Source organism: Nycticebus coucang, chromosome 18 (genome assembly GCF_027406575.1).
Source record: "Nycticebus coucang isolate mNycCou1 chromosome 18, mNycCou1.pri, whole genome shotgun sequence".
Lineage (NCBI taxonomy): Eukaryota > Metazoa > Chordata > Mammalia > Primates > Lorisidae > Nycticebus > Nycticebus coucang.
In genome coordinates this window covers 70,682,527-70,703,567 of record NC_069797.1, presented here as the reverse complement: position 1 = coordinate 70,703,567, position 21,041 = coordinate 70,682,527, and positions in this window count along the sequence as shown.

The following is a 21,041-nucleotide window of genomic DNA, read 5'->3' as shown; positions in this document are numbered from 1 at the left end:
CACTTGGGTGGTGATTATATGGAAAACAGCAGAGAATGCCAAACTCAAAACCCTGGGTGGATTTCTACACAGGAATGGCTGCTTCTGTTTTTTTTTTTTTTTTAATCACTATTATTCCATTTTGAGCTTCACTTTCATCCTTGGATGACCCTGGTATTTTTGCTTTTCATTGGGAATGGCTTCCTTCCCTTGCTGACCTACAAGTGTTTCATCTACTGTGTGGATACAACACTACAAAGGGTGCTTAATCCTAAATTGTTTTTGTTTATTGAAAAAAACAATTGGAATCATCACTTAACAATTGCACTCTCTTGAAATACAAATTAATTGTGAAATAGGCCTAGGGAGCCAGTCCCAAGACAGGGCTTTGAAGTGAGTGAAGTGGGATTTGATTCTCTTTTTTCACAGTTATCATGAATGCTACTTCATTCTAAACGTTTCTGTGGCCAGATGATCTTGAGCTACAAAGAATCGTGGAATCCAAACTTCTCAATTAGCAGGTGGGGAAATGGAGGTCCTAAGCACAAAGTTACCCAAAGTAGCAGTAGAATTGAGGTTAAATTTCCAGTTCCCTGATTCCCCTCAGAGCTACTAAAGCAGAAGGATGATGACCCTCTCATAGGGATACCTTTGAAAATACTCATTCACTACAAAGAAAGTTCAAAGACTCAGGAGAACTGGCTGTGCCCAACATCTTGTCGGATACGTAAACTTCTTTTCCTCTTCATTTCTCCTTTTAAAATGTAATGTTCTTGGTTTAGGGCCCTCCATTTTCAAGGAGGACATGGAGGGAATATGTTAGAAAAAACGAATATATGCTTGTGAGTCACCGAGAAAAATGGACATACATTTCTCTAATGCCTCAAGTTTAATGGTAAGAAAATGGATATTCTCCACTTTGCTTCGGTTTTCTGCTGCTATCAAGAAGATATTTATTTTATTGATGTATATTTATTTATATCAATATTATTTTTAAAGTGAACAAAACCATTCTGGCTTCAGACATTTTGAAGAATCTGCAGATAGCCCACAATTAATAGGCTACATTGTGTCATATAAACTAGCTGTTTTATCAGATACAGTAGATGCCAAATAAAGAAGGAAGCAAAAAGAGGGGGGTCAGTGATTATAATACACCCAAACCCTAATACACCCACACCCTACGCAGTGTAGAAGCTACACACCACACTGTGAAACTCAGAGGAATTCTAATCTCGCTGATAAGTTCTTCAAATTCTGCAATGAGCCAAGGTCTCTTTAGTAACAAAAGTATCTCAGAATGTCCCCAATACTGTGTATCCGAATATGTTTCTCTAGTACTGGGTGCAACACAGTTGCCATTTGAATCCCAGACTTCTCAAGGCTACTTTTGCTGGGACGTGAAGTGCTCACAATTCAGAAGTAAAGACCTTCAAGAGACTAGAGAATCTGTGGGCTGATGCTGCTTTCAACAGTCTGACATATTTTTAAGGAGCTGAAAAGAACGGTTTATTACACTTGCCCAGATATTTACCATTTCTGCTAGAATTTCTTTATTGATAATAGCCTAGATTTCCCCTCTGAATTTTCTAGTCATTTTTTCCCCTTGTAGCTACTACTCTTAAGGAGTATAAATGTGTGATTATGATTTGTTCTAATGTCCTATTTGAAGATGCTTCTTATGAGGATCCAAGCTGATAAGGTTTATTTCACTTGATAAAAACACTATCTTCTGATTATCTCATTTCATATTTTGCTCATTCAAACCTTATTTATGTTTAGCTTCACATAAAGGCAGGGATTGTCCCATCTCCAGTATCTGCCTGGCATCTGATAAATATTTGCTGAATGGACGAATTTATGAGTAATACACCTATAAAATGACCTCAGTTTTCGGTGACAATAGGTCATTTACCCACAGTTTGTGCACTATTGCCCCAATCACTTCTCATTTATGGTAAGGGTATTTGTCATGACTGGAAAAATGGGAAAGAATCTTTATTCTATCATTTTCCCCTCAAAGTTTCAGTTGCTGGATATTAAAGAACATGGTTGAAGACCATGTAAACAAGTTGGAGGAAATTAATGAATGTTCTTAGGATTATTTTTCACTTTGGGTTAATGTGAAGGTACAAATTTAGGTTACATGGTTTGTATTCATAAGCTAAAGTCTGAGTAGTAGCTGAGCCCTTTGCCCAGGAAGTGTCCCATATCCCGGCATGTTGTGCCCATTCGGTGGGAACCTGCTGAAACCTTCCCCTCTTCTGCCCACTTGTTGAGTGTAATTGTGTTTTTCCCTCATGTGGGCCTGTGGGTGTTAAACTACTAGTTTCAACTTAGTATTGAGTACAAGGGGTGCTTGATTTTATATAATTTGACAGATGCTTAACTGCAGTTTCCTTCTTTCATCAGTAAAATAGTTACATGACAAACGTGTATAGGACATTGACTGAACATTTTCTACCATGTGAATAATAGGAAAATTTAAAAATAATTAAGTATCAAGTTCAGCATGTGAATAGCTTGTTAACTTTGTTAATATTTACTTGAAGCCCACCATTCAGATGGGGCTTTCCAAGTTCTGAATATATAGAATAACAAAGTGAGAAAAAAAAACACGTTCCTAAACCTAATGGTAGAATTGGCTTTTCCACCATTGGAAAATTTACTTTTCCACCATTTTCTCAGTTAAGATGAAAGCAAAATATTTATTTCATTTTTCATAAGAAAAGGCAAGTGGAATATTACACATGTTTCACATTTTTACACATCACATTTTGTTATTTTCCTTTGATTGTCATGAAATGATGTTCAGTTCTATTCAGTCTCCATTGATTCTGGGAAACACTAATTTTGGTGATGCTGGGAAGGTGCTTTGAATTAAAGTGCATGATCAGGCTGACTTTGAATAAAGGCCATTCCCCTAGATAATCTGAGTAGATTTGATTAAGTCAGCTGACAGGTTTAACTGAAGAAGTGAGATTTTCCAGAAGAATAAGAAATTCTGCCTATAGACTACAGCATCAGTTTGGACCTGAGAGTTCCACCTTGGCCTTGAGGTGTCTTGCCTCACAGATGTCAGGTTGATCTTGGACGTTAGCTTATGAATACAAACCATGTAACCTAAAGGTGACTGGAGAAGGTGATTTTTTGCAATAAGTCTCGTAGTATACACCTCCTGTTTGCTCTGTGTCTCTAGTGACACCCTCACGATACACATAAATATTCTAAAGATGCCCCATTGTGTCCTCTCTTCAATAAATAATGTTTTCTTTTATCTCTAACTTCCTAATACTTAATTTGTGAAAAGGCACTTAGGTTAAAAGCAGTTCCCGAGTTAATTCCATAGTAATGCGAATAACTGCCACCTAAATCATTTGTCTTCAAGGCTTGGGGTTTTATCTACTACAGCAAATGTTTTAGTTATCAGTTTTGGCATAGCTCTTGACTCCAAAATTTATGTCAGTTAAAACACCACACAATAAACAGCTTTGGTGCTTCACGATCTCTCCTGAGTTGTAATCGGGGTGTCAGCTTGAGCTGTGACCTCATCCCCAGGCTGAGTTCCAGAAGGATCCGCTTCCAAGCTCACCATTTGTCAGCGGGATTCAGTTCTTTGTGGGTTATTGGACTGAGGGCCTCAGTTCCTTGCTGGCTTTATTGATGAGAGTTCTTCTTCAGTCCGGTACCAGGGGGCTCTCTCAATCTTGGATGCTTATTTCATCAAAGCCAGCGAGAGGGAGGAGTGAGGGGAGAGAGAGAGAACATCTGAATGCTTTTGTTACGTAATCACCAAGGTAGCTTCCCATAGCTTTTGCCATTCCCTGCTCCTTAGAAGCAAGTCATCAGGTCTGCCCCACACTAACAGAGACAGCGGTAGAAAAGGCTGCAAATATGAGGAGGTGGAGATTACTGGGAGGCGTCTTAGAAGACTGCCCATCACGTCAAGTTTTCCAAAAATAGGATGGCCTCCAAATACTTCCCGTTGTAGGGATCCTGGAGATATGTAATGATGGTAAAGAGAAGCTGACCTGTGAGCAAGGGACTACATAACTGTCCAGACCATAAACGTTCATTAACCCCAAATGTCGGTATGCTTAGTGGTGATAAGAGAAACAAGGATGTCTACACGTGTGGGTTTCATTGTCCAAGTTCCTCAGCCCCCACCCACCACATTCCTCTGTCATCACTGGAGACATGACAGTAAAACATAACCCAACACCTGTGGTTGAAGCCGGAGCCAAAACCTGTATTCCAATGATTGTACCCACCCTAGGGAAGCTCTTCAGTATAAAGGAAGAGGTAAAAGAAGGAAGATCAAGGAGTGGAAAATCTGGGTAAATGCACAATAACTGGGACTAATTAATAAAGCTAAGGGCTATGTCTTGGTGAAAGGGAAAAGTCAGGCTGAGGAGGAGGAAGCAGACCAGGTGAGATTTGGATGCCTTTGCTCCAGGCCCATGTATATTGCCAAAGCACTATTTCAAAAGGTGCCAACATCAGAGAATTCCTCAGGGGAAACTTTTGTGCTGGGAAGAAGGCAGTCTTATTGTTTGTGGAAAAAAAAAAAAAAACCTGCCTCCGTAGTTCAGGTCACAACACAGCAGTTCTGATGAAACTAGTTTGCAGAATGTCAGCCTTGTCAACCCACTTCCTTCTTGGAATTACAGAGTCTCACAGATACAAGGAAATCTAAATCTCATGTGTTTCCAACTCTGACCCCACGCGAGATCCTTTCCGACCATGTTAATGAAAGGTCATGTGCAATGTCTTGAGGCCTAAGGTGACGGAGCCTGCACTGAGTCACGAGCCTGTCTTTTCAGCATCGGACCTGCGTAGTTGACACAAGGCTCATTCCATGTTGAATTAAAATCTGCCCAAATGACAGTCCTGTTACGTGGTCCTAGCTTGGCTCTCAGAGGTGGCATAAAACCAGACTATCTCCTCTTTAATGTCATGGGCTACCAAATACAAGAATGTAATTCTGTAATATGAGCCATCACTCTTTACAATGTCTTCCACAACACATTACATTTTCTTCAATATTTTTGGGGGGGTATGAGATAGCTTCCCACACTCTTTCTTCTCTCTACTTCATGTTTCTTTTACCAAGCTCTAATTTGTTAAGATTCCTCTTAAAATACAAGCACCTTTATTTAGAGACATCACTTCTAGGTATGAAAATCAGCAAAGAACTCTTAGGCTCCATACACAAAAATGGAAATTAGGATTTGGGGCAGTAAATATTTTATTGTTTGATATTTTAGATTTATGAGTAATAAAAATCCTCCCTAGAACTTTTTGTAAAGCCTTTTTAAATACGATTATGTATTGGAAAAATAAGACAAGAGAATGAATTTCTTTTAATTTCTACCATGCGTTGGGCTCACTCCTGGAATTTCATATCTGTTATCTCGCTCTCTGCTTCCTTAAGCCCTAGTAAGTAGTTATGGGGTTTTTTATGCTAAAAATGGGAAAACTGATTCCCAGGGAATTTAAGTAGCTTGCTCAACTTCATGCCACAACTAAACATGAGATCTTGTGCTTACATCCAAACCACATGCTTTCCCCACAATAAACAGAGCCAGACGACATTCACACTCATAAATTAGAGTTTTAAAGGATTTCAGAAATGATCTGTTCAAAGCCTGGTCATATTGTAGATAAAGGGATTTACGTTATCTCTCAAGGTATAACGTACCAAATTTGACCTACCTTAATGACAGGGCAGGAGCTGGAAACCAACTTCCCCTATCATATTGTGCTTGTGTGATTTGTTAGAAGAAAAATATACTTTGGATTCATCTCTAGGTAGCTTGCTCTTTCAGGTTTGGATTCGACATTACAAGTTGGTACATGTCTATTAAATACCTCTGGGTCAGTTATGGTGTTAAATATCTCTTCTAGATTTGTGTGATTAGCAAATTAGATAACTATGCTGCTATGACAGACATCTGTACATACACGTATGTATCTGTGGTCATACATGTCCACCCAGGCACACATATGTATATGCATGTATGTGCATGGGTTTAAATGTGTGTAGGTAGATGTGTACATCTGTATACACACACGTGCATGTAATACATTTATTCATTCATTTATTTTGTTCAAATCAGCAGTACAGAACCAAGAGCAGAACCCTGCGACAGATTATAAAAGAATTCCTTACAAAATAATGCAAAGTTCTTAATCACTACTCTTAGGACATGCCTTTTCAACCAGGTTTAGTGGAACTTACCACTAACCAACTCCTTTAGCACTAGCTGTGAGATTATACAAAAACACAATGGCTCAGACCTTGCCAGAGTTGGTACAGGATACACGGCCTTTGTTTCTTCAGACCACACCAGCCTAGGGATATGGGCTGAGTTTACACAAAAGGCGTGCATGACCTCCTACGTACCAGGCAACCTTTGCTTCCTGCAAAGCCGTATCCGCGTCTCCAGCAAGTTCTCTTTAACTCCTTCCAGGAATCCTGAGGGCTGATCTCATTGGCTTTTAAACATAAATGATCATAGGTACTTCAAGTTAGATCATGCTGTTCCTCCCCATATATCCCAGTCCCTTTAGGTGGGTGCTGCCCGGGCATCAGCTAATCTTCATCATGGCTCAGCCCATAGACAGGGGCCCCACACTCATGGGCATTGCCCTTTTTCCTAAAGTTGGTTCAAGGTTGAAAAGCCACCTCTGAGAAATGACCTGCCCATAGTGCCAACACATCTGCTGAGTCGGCTTCTCTGGTAGGCAATGCAACCGCTGCTTGAGACCACCCACCGTACACTGCTGATGTACCCGCAGGAGACACACACTTGGATTCCACTGAGTCTCTGAGCGTCCCAGTGCACAACTAGAGCACTGGGCCTGATCCTCAAGCAGGGATACCTCACTCCGCCCCTGCGCACGACTCCGTACGTAGGTTTCTGCGTAGCATGGCCTTATGCTGCTGGCATTTCTCAAGGACTTTATAAAAAAGAAAGAAAGGAAGAAAGAAAGAAAAGAAAGAAAGAAAGAAAGAAAGAAAGAAAGAAAGAAAGAAAGAAAGAAAGAAAGAAAGAAAGAAAGAAAGAAAGAAAGCAAGCAGCTCTTTCACATTACTTCCCAGGCTCTATCTTTAGGCACTTGTAACTAGTATTTATTAACCAGTGAATAAATAACGTCTGCTGGTAAAAATTGTCATTCCCCTTTGTAATCCTTAATTATGGGTTAGAATCCTCCATTACAAAAAGTCTTTCCCAGAGGATGCCCATCAGCACAGGCTTTGGAAGTCCCAGTTACACTGATGGCTGAAATTCAAGCTAAGACCAAGAGCCTGCTGGATTTACCTTAAAAATGGTGAAGGTTGGGCTGTGCCTGGGGCTCAGTGTGTAGGGTGCCAGCCCTGTAAACCGAGGGTGGAGGGTTCAAACTTGGCCCTGGCCAAACTGCAACAACAACAACAAAATAGCCAGGTGTTGTGGTGGGCACCTGTAGTCCCAGCTACTTGGAAGTCTGAGGCAAGAGAACTGCCTAAGCCCAAGAGCTGGAGGTTGCTGTGAGCTGTGACGCTACAGTACTCTACTGAGAGGGACAAAGTGAGACTGTCTCTAAAAAAAAAAAAAAAAAAGTGGTGAAGGTGATGGATATGCTGTTCTTACACTTGACACTGACAGTTTTAAAACCTTAATTAATGGGAAACATAATCAATGCCATTTTTTTCTTACATTTTCTCTGAGTGGCTTAAAGGACAGATAGTGAAATTTGAATGCAGCTTACCTTTCACGGTGGGGGGTGGGTACTTAGGAAAAGTTTTTTAATCATTTTAAGTATCTAATTTCTAAATAATTGAAGTGATACAAATGTAGATGTGATGTTAATTATCTCGTATAATAATGGAAAGTGACTTTCCTTTGAACAATTCACATATAAACAGCTTTTAGGGGCCTCATCATCTTTGAAAGGGCCTGGAGGCACTTCAGGTCACAGAAGATGGAGCCTCACATTTTTGTTGTGTGTTTATTAAAGGCAAGAATACCATTGAAAGGCAGAGAATGTGGTGAAAATTGAGTTACAAATTTTTTTTCCCATTGCTTACTAGTTTCAAGATACTATCAAAATGGCAAATTAGTCTAGTCTGCTGTGGCAATGACTGAATTGGCTCTATTTCCCAACATTTCTTTCTCACTGGCTGATTCATCTTTACCCATATTTCATGCATTTATAATTGATGTTGCATTGGTGTACAATGAAAACTCCGTATAATAGAATCATGAAATTAAAGAATCAGTTACTAAAAAGGAATGGAAAGTATATCCATCCCTCAAATAGGGGAATTATTGCTCCTGAGCTTACATTTGATTACCAAAAAAAAATAATAAAAATATAAATTTGATTACTTTGTCAGACAAAGTGAAAAAGGGAAGAGTTAAATAGCATAGCACATATTAATTATATAGCACATAACTATCCAGGAAACAGACCCTGCATTATAGCACTAAAGCAGTAAAGAACTTGTAGGAATAACCACGTGATAATTGAAAAACAAGATAAGCAGAAATATACATACAAACATATACATGAACATAAATTATAACAGGGCATTTTGTCAGAGCAAAAGTCAGATAGAAAGGCAAGCAGGTTTTTCTTTGTCTGATTTTATGGAATCTAGAATACAGAAGACAGATGTACTTCTTACAGTAGGTTTCTATACCCCACCCTAGATGGATTGAATCAATGCTCCGGGGAGGAGGGCAGAGGATTTGGGAAAGAGTTCTGGGAAGAATCTTGGGACAATTTTGACACAGCCCTTGGGTAGGTAGGCAACGGGTAACTTAGCCTCAGCTTATCATCCTCAAGGATAGCTTCAAATAAAATGTTGACCAGATATGGACAGATAATGATCAAAGACAGAGGGCAGGTAACTGAGGGCATGTTCAATATCGGTTTCATAACCTAACATTCTTTATTGAACTTTAGTAGGGACCCAATCTCTATGGACTCATACATATGTGTACACTCCTTGTCTTATTAAGAAGACAGGGAGAATAATGTAAAAAGAAGACAACCACAAAACAAAACAAAAGAAGAAAAGCTTTAAAAATGCTTGTGGGGCATACTCAAGGCCTAGATGCTTAGACGTTCTTTCTGCCCTTTCTTCATGTGAAGAGGTGGCTTCCAGCTTTTTCGGAATGGCAATGAATGTTAGATGTTTAGGCTTCTGGCTAGCCTTATGCCCCTGGCTATTCCGCCGGCCTGTTTTAGCGTATGGGTGCTATGACTTCCTTACCACTCTGAGGCTCCCACATTCATCATTCTGAGCGCAGCCCGGGTGTCAGCAAGATTAGGCAGTTTGTGGCTTCACCTAAGGTTAAAGAGAGGCAAAGATTCATATAAGGGATGCTGCCAGACAGTGAATCAATAGTCAAATTTAATCCAAGTCCAAGCTTGTTGATGCAGTGTTCAGGGCTTAGCTGTGTGTTATTCCCCCAGTAAGCTGTACCAAGTGCCCAAATGCTGCACTACGGTCCAATTCCAGCATCTGCTTAGTTCAGGAGATAAGTTTTGTTCTTCAAAAAGTCAAAAGGGATTTGCAATTGTCTTTGCTAGTCTGGGCAACTCAGAGGTCAATAAAAAGGGGCAGCAGAAATGTCTTTCCATCAAATTTAAGTGATGGCTCTATACCACTCTTTTAGCAATTTCCCCATCAAATATTTAAGATCAGGCTCGGCACCCATGGCACAGTGGTTAAGGCATCAACTACATACACTGAGGCTGGCGGGTTTGAGCCGAGCCCAGGCCAGCTAAACAAAAATGATAACTGCAACAACAAATAGCCGAGCGTTGTGGTGGGAGCCTGTAGTCCCAGCTACTTAGGAAGGTGAGGCAAAAGAATCGCTGAAACCCAAGATTTTGAGGTTGTTGTGAGCTGTGATGCCACGGCACTCTACCCAGGGTGACAGCTTGAGACTCTGTCTCAAAAAAAAAAAAGAAAAGAAAATGTTTAAGATCCCAGATACTGATTTTAAAATAAAAACTGTTACTGTCTTGTCTTTGGATGCTTTACTTATGAATCACACTGCTGTCTGGGAAGCATAAACTTTGATAAGCAGAACTATTCCTCATGAATATTCATCTCTGAGGCTTACCGTAAGCAAACAAGCATGTCTCCAATTTAGTTTAATCTACTGCGCCAAACATCAGTCTAGAATATGCCATAGTTGGATTTCCACAGAGAGGGAAACTTAGAGGAACTTATTTTACAACAATTTTTCTGATTTTTAATGAGAAAGGAGCTTTTATATATTACAATGTGCATTCTAAGTTTGGACAAAATAATTTAGTTGTTTTAAAATATCTTTGCTGGAGGTCTCTGCTCACAGATGTAGACCCTAGGGATGCTGGGGTAAACAAAATACATATAGCTCCATCCTTCTTGCAGGTGCAACCTAGTAAGAAAGACATATAAAAAACAAGAATAATACAGGGCATTGTGAAAATGTTGTAATAAGAGGATTTTAAGGTGCTGAGATCACAGAGAGGGGCATTTAGGTCAGGCTTTAGAAGATATGGAAGGCTGAGGCTGAACCCTGAAATTTTGAGTTGGGGTAAAGTGTAAGGTTGAGGAAGAAGAAGAGAAAATGGGAAAGACAAAGAACTTGAGAAGAACATTCACAAATGCTGGAAGGCAAGAGAAAAGCATGGGCTCAGAGAGTCCGAAGGGACTCCAAAGGAAGGAACAGCTGATTAGAATGGGAGGCGAGGATAAAAAAGAAGGCTGAAGGCTATTCAATGGTGATGTTGAGCTTCTAGCCTGGGTAAAACTTGGAGGTTTGATGCCAAAGACAACAGGCTTGATTCCAAACAAGTTGAATTGGACATCCAATTGAAGATGTTCAATCATTTCCTGGGTATATGAATCTTAATCTTCAGAACAAATGTGAGAGTTAATATAGAGACTTGTGATTCATGAGCACCCAGATGATATTTGAAGCACAAGGTTCAATGGCAGGAGGGAGAGAGAGAATTCACAGCAACACCATACGAAGAGAAAGTCGGGGAAAGCAAAGGAGGTGCCAGGATCTGCTGCTTGTTAGAACGTTAGATTGTAAAGCAGAAACCTTTTTATGCCGTGATTAGGGTTGTCCTGAATTATTGGTAATAGCACAGCATGCTTTCCTTTCGTCACCCTTCATTTAAATTTGCATCTTTCCTCTCTCTCTCTCCTCCTCTCGTTTTGATCTCCTCGCTGCTTTTCTTTCCTTTCTCTTTCCAGGAAAATTAAAACTGAAGTGTGAATAGAGCTTGATAAAAATAAACACCTGTGCAAGGTGTCGTATTATATGGAAATGATTGATCCCAAAGGGTCCCAAAACGAGCCTTCTTGCTCTCTCTGGTTTCATAAATGCGTGACAATTACTTAATAGCTGTTTTCCACTGATAAAGATAATCTAGAGTAGCTAGAGCAATCAATTAGATTGTATAGAACTTTCTATTTCAATCTTGTTGCTGAATATGTCTGTTTGGGGATGTTTTCTCTTGGTCCCTACAGATTCTCTCAGCCTTTTTCCTTGTTCCTGCCCTGTGTCTTAGAAGGCTGACTTCTCTTTTCTTTTAGCTGGGTTTGGCCAACAAAAGGAAGGGGCAAGAGATGGGAGGGTAGGATGAAGGTGAGGTCCTTTCTCAGCTTCCCTTCTGCTGACCTCGAGTTTGCAGTTGCTGAATTTGTCACCCTTAAGGCGTCGCTCCTGGAGCATCAATCTCTTCTGTAACCTCAGGTTTCTTGGTGTCTGATGTGTGTACGATCTTTGTCCTCCAGACTTAGCAATGCAGATGGCTCCTCTATCTTACTAGCTATGAGGTGCTTATCCTTAGCTCTTCTTGGGTTTTACGAATCCTTTTAAAACCTGTGGTGCATATTACAGGGGTATTTGCGAAACTTGGTAAATGTAGAATATAAATGTTTTGGCACAGTAACTGAGATAACGCCGGAAAGGCTATGTTAACCACTGTGATAAAAATGTGTCAAATGGTTTATGAAGCGAGTGTATGATGCCCCATGATCATATCAATGTATACAGTTATGATTTAATAAAAAAAAAAAAGACATGATAAAAAAAACAAAACAGTGCTGTGATTAAACTCTTCTCAGTCACCCCATTTAATTCTTCTATTTGCTTCTGGTACACTGATGGGCAGAATCTGTGCCAGACTATAGACTCTCGAAGGTTAAGCATCAGACCTTCTATACTGTAACCTTTATGTCTTTAGTTCATTAATCAAGGTTTATTTATCAGAAGAACGGACATATGAATTAATGCTACTTTGGAGATGCGTTAAGAAGAAATAGCATCAGGGAAGAAGCAAAACGACTTATTCAATAGACCTTGAGAGTGTGTGACTGGGTTTCAATCTGCTTGTTGCTACAGACAGAAGAATCCTAACTGGTGGCTTTTTCTCGTCTTGAAGAAAATTAAATCAAAATGCCACAGGTTGCAATAGCAAAAGAAGATTGAAAAACACCTAGAAAAGTTAGGTGGAAAAGTGTGGTAACTCAGGAGGCTGTGTTCAAAGGAATGCAAACCACAGGGCTCCTTCCTTGAGAAGTTAACTCCCTGGTTTGAGATTAGCTCCTGTGGTTTGGCTGGTTCCATGGGCCATGTTTAGCAAGCAATAACAGACATTTCCCTTCCTTCCCCAGGCAATACAGTGCCCAAACCAAAAAAGCATTGTTCTATCTAGAAAACAAAATAAAGCACAACAAATGGCCCCAGCCCACATTGGAGCATGTCGATGCGGTATTTTCCAGCAAGAATCTTAGGGATTAAGCGGGGGTATGGCTAGGCTGGTGTTACCTTTTTAATGACCTTTTACTCTTGCTGTACTCAGAGGTAAAATGAGCTGCTTTACCAAAGGAGCCGCCCACACAGCAGAACAGATTTCTGCACAGCCCAGGAGAGGCAAGGGAGAGCTGCACCGAGGGGCTGGCTGAACTAACACTTTTCCATTTGTGATGCGAGGCAAACCATGGAGATTGCCAAGTCTACTTCTGGGTTATCAAGTCCGAAAGAAAATGCTGGTGATAAATGAGGAAAGAAACTCGGGGAACAGAGGGTACCTGTGAAATATTGACATGTTTTGCTGTTCTTTCATCAGAATGCTTCTACGGTTCCCACGCTTGCCACGATGTAATACAATTCCTATTAGCCCAGTGGCTGCCAAGGTCACCATCACTGCCAACTATGTTTTCATGCCACTACCACAGGGAAGACTCCTGGAATGCCAAGTGTCCTGGCTGTGTTCCTTCAGTGCTACTCCATGAAGAAATGTGCACTCTACTAGTGGGTTCCATCCTCAGATTAAAATACAAAAAATCACAATGCTGCCATTTTTTACCGCGTGACCAACGCATTTAGGGGGCATTATATTTACTGACAGTCATGAGTGCTAACCCTTTGTCCAGTGTTTTTCACTGATATGCTGTGTGGTTTTGAGTGCAATGGAAAGAAGTTAAGAGAATAAGTTCTAACTCAGCATTTTATCAGTGTAACAAAATTCCAGCAATTCTGAGGTGGAATAGATTACTTCACATGTACACACACATGCATATTAGGGTTCTGAGCTTTGTAATTCAGACTACTTCCTTCTTTGAGACGTTACTTGAGGACTGAACATTTTTGCTATCACTCTCTGTCGTACCTTTTCTTAAATTTCATAGGAATATAATTAGGGCTCAGCATGTATGGCTCAAGTGGCTAAGGTGCCAGCCACATACAGCTGAGCTGGCGGGTTCGAATCCAGCCTAGGCCCGCCAAACAACAATGACAGCTGCAACCAAAAAATAGCCAGGCCTTGTGGCAGGCACCATAGTCCCAGCTACTTGGGAGGCAGAGGCAGGAGAACCACTTGAGCCTAGGAGTTGGAGGTTGCTGTGAGCTGTGATGCCACCGCACTCTACCCAGGGCGACAGCTTGAGGCTCTGTCTCAAAAAAAAAAAAAAAAAAGAAGGAATATTAATAGAGTCAAACAATAGATAGCCTTTTATGCCCTGTTTCTTTTCTTTAGCATAAAGCTTTTGAGTTTCATCTGTGTTGTTACTTGCATCAGACGTGATTTTGTTGTGTTTTTACTACTGAATTCTATTTCATCGTTTGAATCTACCACACTCATTTTACTTATTCATTCACCAGTTGAATATTTTCGGTACTTCCAGTTTTTGGCTATTATAACTCATACTTCCATGCACATTACAGATAAGTGTGTGTGTGAACTTAAAAGTTGCTTTTGATGGTGTGGAGAACTGGAAGTGGAAGGGCTTGATTATACAGTACCCTTCACATTTTTAAAGATTACTAAAGTTTTACAAAATTCTCATACTATTTTGCCTTTTTCCATTTGATTGGAATATTTAAATCATTCATATTTAATATAATTATTGGTAGGTTTGGAATTAGATATGCCACTTTTCCATTTGTTTTCGACTTACACCATTTGTTTTACTCTGTTGCTCCTTTTAATACTCCTTATGTTAAACAACATTTTGGGGTGCACCATTTTATTTCATCTGCCAATTGTTTTTGCCCCTATTTCCTCATGTTAAGTATTTTAGTGGTCACTTAATGATATGCAGTAGGTGTCTCTGCCTCGTGTTTCAAGTTAGCAACAAAGTATGCCCAGTAAAATATGGGAAATTGGTGCTAATATAGCCCGCCCAACCCAATTTTATATCAGTGTTTCATATACAGCATATCTCTTAACATTATAAATGTAATGATAGAGTGCTTTAGTTTTTCTTTAAACATTTGCATATTTTAAAGACATTAACAGAAACAAAAATTCATATGTATATAGGCAGCACCAGCGAGTATATATAGGTCAATATTTTATATTTACACACATAGTTGCTATTTGCTGTGAAGCCAGGATATGATATATCATAGCATTGTTTCCCTTCAGGCTGAAGAATTGTCTTTTTTATATATTGTAGCATAATGCTGATAGGAAACAATCACCTCAGTTTTATTTGGACACGTCCTTATTTTATCTTCATTTCTGAAGAAGACTTCTGGGGCATGAAATGATCTATCAATTTTGTATGATTGTTTGGTTTTTGTCTTTCATCTCGTATCATAACAACGTTTTCTGCACTCTGTCTTTTCTGCTAGAAAAATCAGCCCTAGGTAATGTGTTATTTTTCTCTTGCTAATCTCAAGAGGTTCTCTTTTCATTTGTCTTTCACAAGTTTGACTGTAATGCATCTGTGTGTGGTTTCTTTGTTTTTGTTGTTTGTTTGTTTGTTTGTTTTCACTAGGTTTGTCAAGCTTCTTATATAGGAAGGATACTGCTTTTCTTTAAATGTGGGAAGGTTTCAGCCACTGTTTCCTTGGAGAACCTTTCTTCCCTCTCTTCAGCTCTCTCCCGGCACTCCCAGCTACATACGTTAGGATACTTGACACCGTCCTGCAGATTTCGAAGGTCTGCACAGTTTTCATTCTTCAAATCTTTGTCTCTCTTTTTCAGATTGGATAATTTCTGTACGTCTGTTTTCTACGTTCACCAATTCTTTCTTCTTCCTTCTCAAATGCACTGGTTAGCCCATCTATTTTCTTTTCAATTTCAGTTATTGTACTTCTCAGTCTAGAATTTCTGTTTTTTTAAAATCCTTTTCTTTTCTCTATTGATAGTGTCCACTTATTTATTCATATTTAGTATATTCCTTTTTTTAATTATTCAGGGATATTTGTAACAACTGCTTTGAAGTCTTTGCTAAATCCAACCTTTCGGTTATTAGGTACACATTTTGATTGGTTTTTCACGGCTTAGTAATTTTCGTTTTAGAAGCAGGCTCTTTAGATAATGCCTTGAAATGAGTCTGGGCTCTCTTTCTTTTCTTCCGTGTGAGCTGTGGATTTGGTGCTTTGTGCCAATCACACAAGTGTCTGAATACAAACAACAACAACAAATTAGCCTTCCTCGTGCTGGGCAACTGCTGAAGTCTGTGATAACTTTTGTCATTTTTGTTTGATTTTCTTTTTTTAAACCCTTGTTCTTTTGAAGTCTCCCTGTGTCTATGTACTTCAGCGATCAGCCAATACTTTGTGCAGAGGCTCAAACTCCTCAAGCCGCTGAAACTTCACTTTCTGCCAAACTGTGTGTGGGGGGTTGAGAAATATATCCCAAGATGGAATTAGCGTCTGGGTCATGCCAGGCTTTGGGTTCTTACCAGGTTCTCTGGTGTCTCTCACATGCACCAGATGCTGGCTTAGCAGTCTGCTACAAAGCGAATGATATCAGCCTTTCTATCGTTCTCTTGCTTTTGAAATCTCATTACATTTTTGCTTTCCATGTGCTGCATACCCAAAACGAAGTTCACCGTCTTTGGCCTGTAGAATTTTATTGCTGGAAACAAAGTCCATAGATGCACCTTGATCAAGAAGCTCACAGGTGAGTTCATTGCCACGATCTCCCTCCCTCCTTCCTGCTCTTCCTTTTCTTTTTCTTGCTTTCTTCTTCTTTCTTTTTTCCACACAACTGTAATATTTTTCCATGCACAAGTATGTCTGAAATCCTTTCTTTCCTTTGGATCCTTTTTGGTGTCCTGAAAAGTGCTGATTTTTAATCTTTTCCCCCCAAAGTTGTACTTGTTCTCTGCAAAAGCCATTTGACCTCATGGAGCTATTAGTGAATGGGGAGCCAGCTATTTTGGAGACTTTGTACACGACACACTCCATTATCTGAGCTCTTAAGCTGACATCTCTATGATTCAGAGGCACTGGGGCTGGAAACGCTCAAAACTGAGGCGAGCCTGTGAGTCTTTGGGGCTAGCATGGCTCGATGGACTAAATTGTTTGGCACCTCATTCATATTTTGAAGCCCTAATCCCCAATGGGACTACATATGGAGATACAGTTTATATGACACAAGTTTAAATGTGGTGTAAGAGTAGGGTCCTAATCAGAGAAGACTGGTGTCTTAAGGGAAGAGGAAAACAAGGAGATAGCTCTGTCTGTCTGGTGCACTGCACCGAGTTAAAGCCACGTGAGCACGTGTAAGAAGGTGGCCATTGGTAAGCTGAGAGGAGAGCCCTCCTCAGTGCCTGATCAGGCTGGAACCATGACTATGCATTTCCAGGTTCCAAAGTTATGAACAAAACCCATGTCTATGGTTGAAGCTACCTCGTCCAAGATATTTTGTTATTGCATCTTGAGCTGTTTAAGATGCACGCAGTTCTTATTCAAGTAAATATTGCCATTCTGTGCTGTTTTAGAAATTTTCCTCTCAATTAAAATAAATTGTCTTATTTCTTTTCTAATCAATAAGAAGTTTGAGATTTGGGGGAATTAAGTACTGCATTCACTTAGAAAGAAAGAACTTATCAGTGGAAGTTAGAGGCTCTTGCTTTCGCTGACTTCATGAACGTAATTTTATTCCTACTGCTCCCCCCACCCGCTCCCATAAAGGCTGCTATCATCTTTTTCAGCCTCATATCAGGTATTATGCATCTGGCAATCCGTTCTTCCCTGAGTGTTGGATCAGAAGCACTGGTCTTCCACCTTCCACGGTAGCAATCTGGTAGGGCTGAGAAAACGCTGTATCCTCACACCTGTTACTCCCAGGCTGCAACACTCTTGTAACTGATCAGCCTCACCTCTTGATATGCAATATTTTGCTTCACCAAATATTTGTGATTATATCCATTATCATAAGCTACCTTTTATTTTTGTTCTCAACCTGAACATAGAGCCATTCTCAGCTTTAAAGAACCAAATTTCCATAGATGTCCTTATATTTTTTTCTTCTAGGACATTTGGGATTAAGATATTAGGAATTACATTTATTGTACTTATCAAATTCTTTAGAGAGAGGAAGCCTTTGGCCCTCAGTGTTATCCATTTACATTCAAAGTTCGTATCTAAAAATATCTAGAAAAGGGCGGCGCCTGTGGCTCAGTGAGTAGGGCGCCGGCCCCATATGCTGAGGGTGGCGGGTTCAAACCCAGCCCCAGCCAAACTGCAACAAAAAAATAGCTGGGCGTTGTTGCGGGCGCCTGTAGTCCCAGCTGCTCGGGAGGCTGAGGCAGGAGAATCGCGTAAGCCCAGGAGTTGGAGGTTGCTGTGAGCCGTGCGACGCCACGGCACTCTACCCGAGGGCGGTATAGTGAGACTCTGTCTCCACAAAAAAAAAAAAAAAAAATCTAGAAAAAAGTCAAATGTTGCCACCAAGGAGAAGTCAAGAAAATTTCTCCCAGGTATAAGGCTTTTCGCTGTCAGTTTCACCGTAGCTCCTTCTTCTCTGGGCCTACTCACTTTAGACCTCTATCCTCTTATATCTATGCAATTATTTCTTTAATTTAGACAACCTTTCTACTATTACTGGCATGATTATCATGTCCTACACTTCCATCCATCACTGGCACCAAATAATGTATAAGTGGCATTGGAATAAGCAAGGCGTGGACATATCTCCAAGATAAATCAACAACCTTCATTTGCGAACTAATCTGATTTCATTTCCTGGAGCATTTCATCTTAATCTATAGAGCTGAAATGTTTTCTGTCTGATGCAGATGATCTTATCTTCTATATTCTGCAAATAATACTGGGTACATCTTAAAAACCAGCTAAACATACATATGCCCTCTAATTCTGCCCTGAAGCATCCCAAAGCAAAAGATTAACATAGCAAGATAATCATCTCCCGAGCTCTTTTCTCGACTCTGTATTTTCTTTACTTTCCCACAGGATAAGTCTGTTGATATCCTCACTCCTGAGTCCTTCAGCATGAGTCAATCCTGTGGTGAAATGTTCCCATTGTTACTATAACTGTAGGCACTGGAGGGAAAGCCCATCTTCAGGGGTTATTTCCAGGATAACAGCTTACTAAGGAGAACTGTCAGTCATGAACATGACTGTCTGGTGCTCTAAGTAACTATTCAAAAATGTGTGATGTAAATAGGATTTATATTCACGTTGTTCTTTTCAATGGTAAAATTAAAAAAACTTTCACTTGAATTGGTCATATTAAAATATTTTAAATTAAATTGGCCATGATGTATTTATTCCAGGAAATAATACTGACATAGAAGACGTGAGGATTTTTTGTCATATTTTAGATTGTTTAGTGCTTTTTGTGTTTTTTTTCTGTTTTTCCCAGTGTCTTTGTGGAATCTTACACTAATGACTGATTACTCTTATCCCCTAAGGATAGTTCATTTCTAAAATTCTGCTCTTGATTCATTTTAAATCTTTTTTCCTTTGGGGGGGGTCTCCTCTGTATACACAATTTTAATTCTAGCCTATAGACACGAAAAGGGAAAAGTTGTGAGTTATGGATGAGGACATAAAGGCCTCCAATTACAAACAGAATTTTAGCAAGATGAGGATTCCAAGCAGAAGGAGATGAGTAGTTGTGAGAAGGAACGGGACAACCTGGAGAAAATCTATAACCTTTGGGTCTGTGTGGTGAGGCATAAAAGTAGGTTGAGACTATGTTCTATCAGGACTGAGATAGACAACTGAGGCTCAGAGAAGAGTTTTCCCAGGGGGAAACAAAATGAGTGAGGGAGTTTCACTTAGAGAAATTTCCTATGGTAACACGACTGCGGGGAAAAGGACTGGGGAGAGACGAAAAATGTTAAAGGGACTAGAAGAAAAGAAGGATACAGGTTAGAACTAGTGAGGGTTTAGTTAAGGTTTAATAACAGGCGTAGGATAAGCTGATGCTCCAGCCTAGTGATTATCAGAGGACAGCCCCTTTTATCACCAAATTAACCCGTTGCCTGTTTTTGTAAATGAAGTTTTATTGAAACACATTCATATTCATTCATTTACATACTGTCTCTGGTTGTCTTGGTACTACGACAGTAGAGTTGAGTTCCATGTCAGACACTGCATGCTGTATAAAGCCTAAGTTATTTACTATCTGACGCAAAAAGGTTTGCCAACCCCTCTTCTAACTAAATCAGAGAGGTGAGCATTGACTTAACCTAAAATTTGACAAAACATAGAAGATGGATGAAGGAATAAGTGGGACATTTCAGCACTATTTGACTGGAGGGATACTGGCGTCAGAGGACATCATGAATTTGGGAAGAGGAAGCAAAAATCTGCGTCATGGTTAAAAATTCTCAGAAAACAACACAGTGATAGTTTAGAACATTTTGAGCATCAAGGATAGTTCTGGTGTTAAAAAGAGGTCAAACTGGAGAGATTTCCTAGCTGGTTTTAAACATCCTCAAAGCTCTCCTGGTCACCTTCTATGCTTCACTGACAATTTTTTCCTAAACTTTGATTTTTCAGTTAGGATAACATTTCCTGAGCCAAGCCTCGGATATGATGCAATCTCCTTCAACCCCCTGGACACATGGATAGTGAATTCTTGCTCCCTGAAGACGTCTTTTATGAGAAGATTTTAGATCACATTATCAATTTCAAAACACAGACATGGCTATTTCTTCTCTTAATACAAGAAAAGATGTTTGTGAAAATGATCAATCTATTGGTATTTTTCTCAGAAGTTTAAATCATAGTGCAATATCTTCACCCAATGATATTATTATTTTCATATTCATATTGGAGATAATATTAACATCACATAGCCAAGTTCAGTTCCTTTTGGGGTCTATATTAGCTTTACTAAGGTCTAATAAAAGACCACCCATAGTAAAGCTCATGCTGTACTAAGGCTAAATGACATTATCTGCATGATTTACTAGTGTATATATATGTATATTAATAAGTACACGGATGGACGTGGGTGTAAAGTTCACGTGTAATTTAAAATAGTTTAACATAGTAAATTGTACATGAAATTTACATCCACCCTGCCTATGAATTTATACACAAATATATAAATCTAAAAAAGCGGTAGTTTTTAAAACCTGTATTTTTGATGAAGATGATATTGCCATAAGTGCAAGTTCAGTGACCACCTTTGCAGTGTGCTCTTTTCAAGGTCATCTTTCATTTCTTATCAGCCGAATATTCAAGGGCAATTGTTTGTATAGAAAATTACTAACATTGTCTTATCAAGTCCTGTATTTTTTCATCCAGAGGTTGCTTTAGCTGCAAATGCAAGCATATGATTCT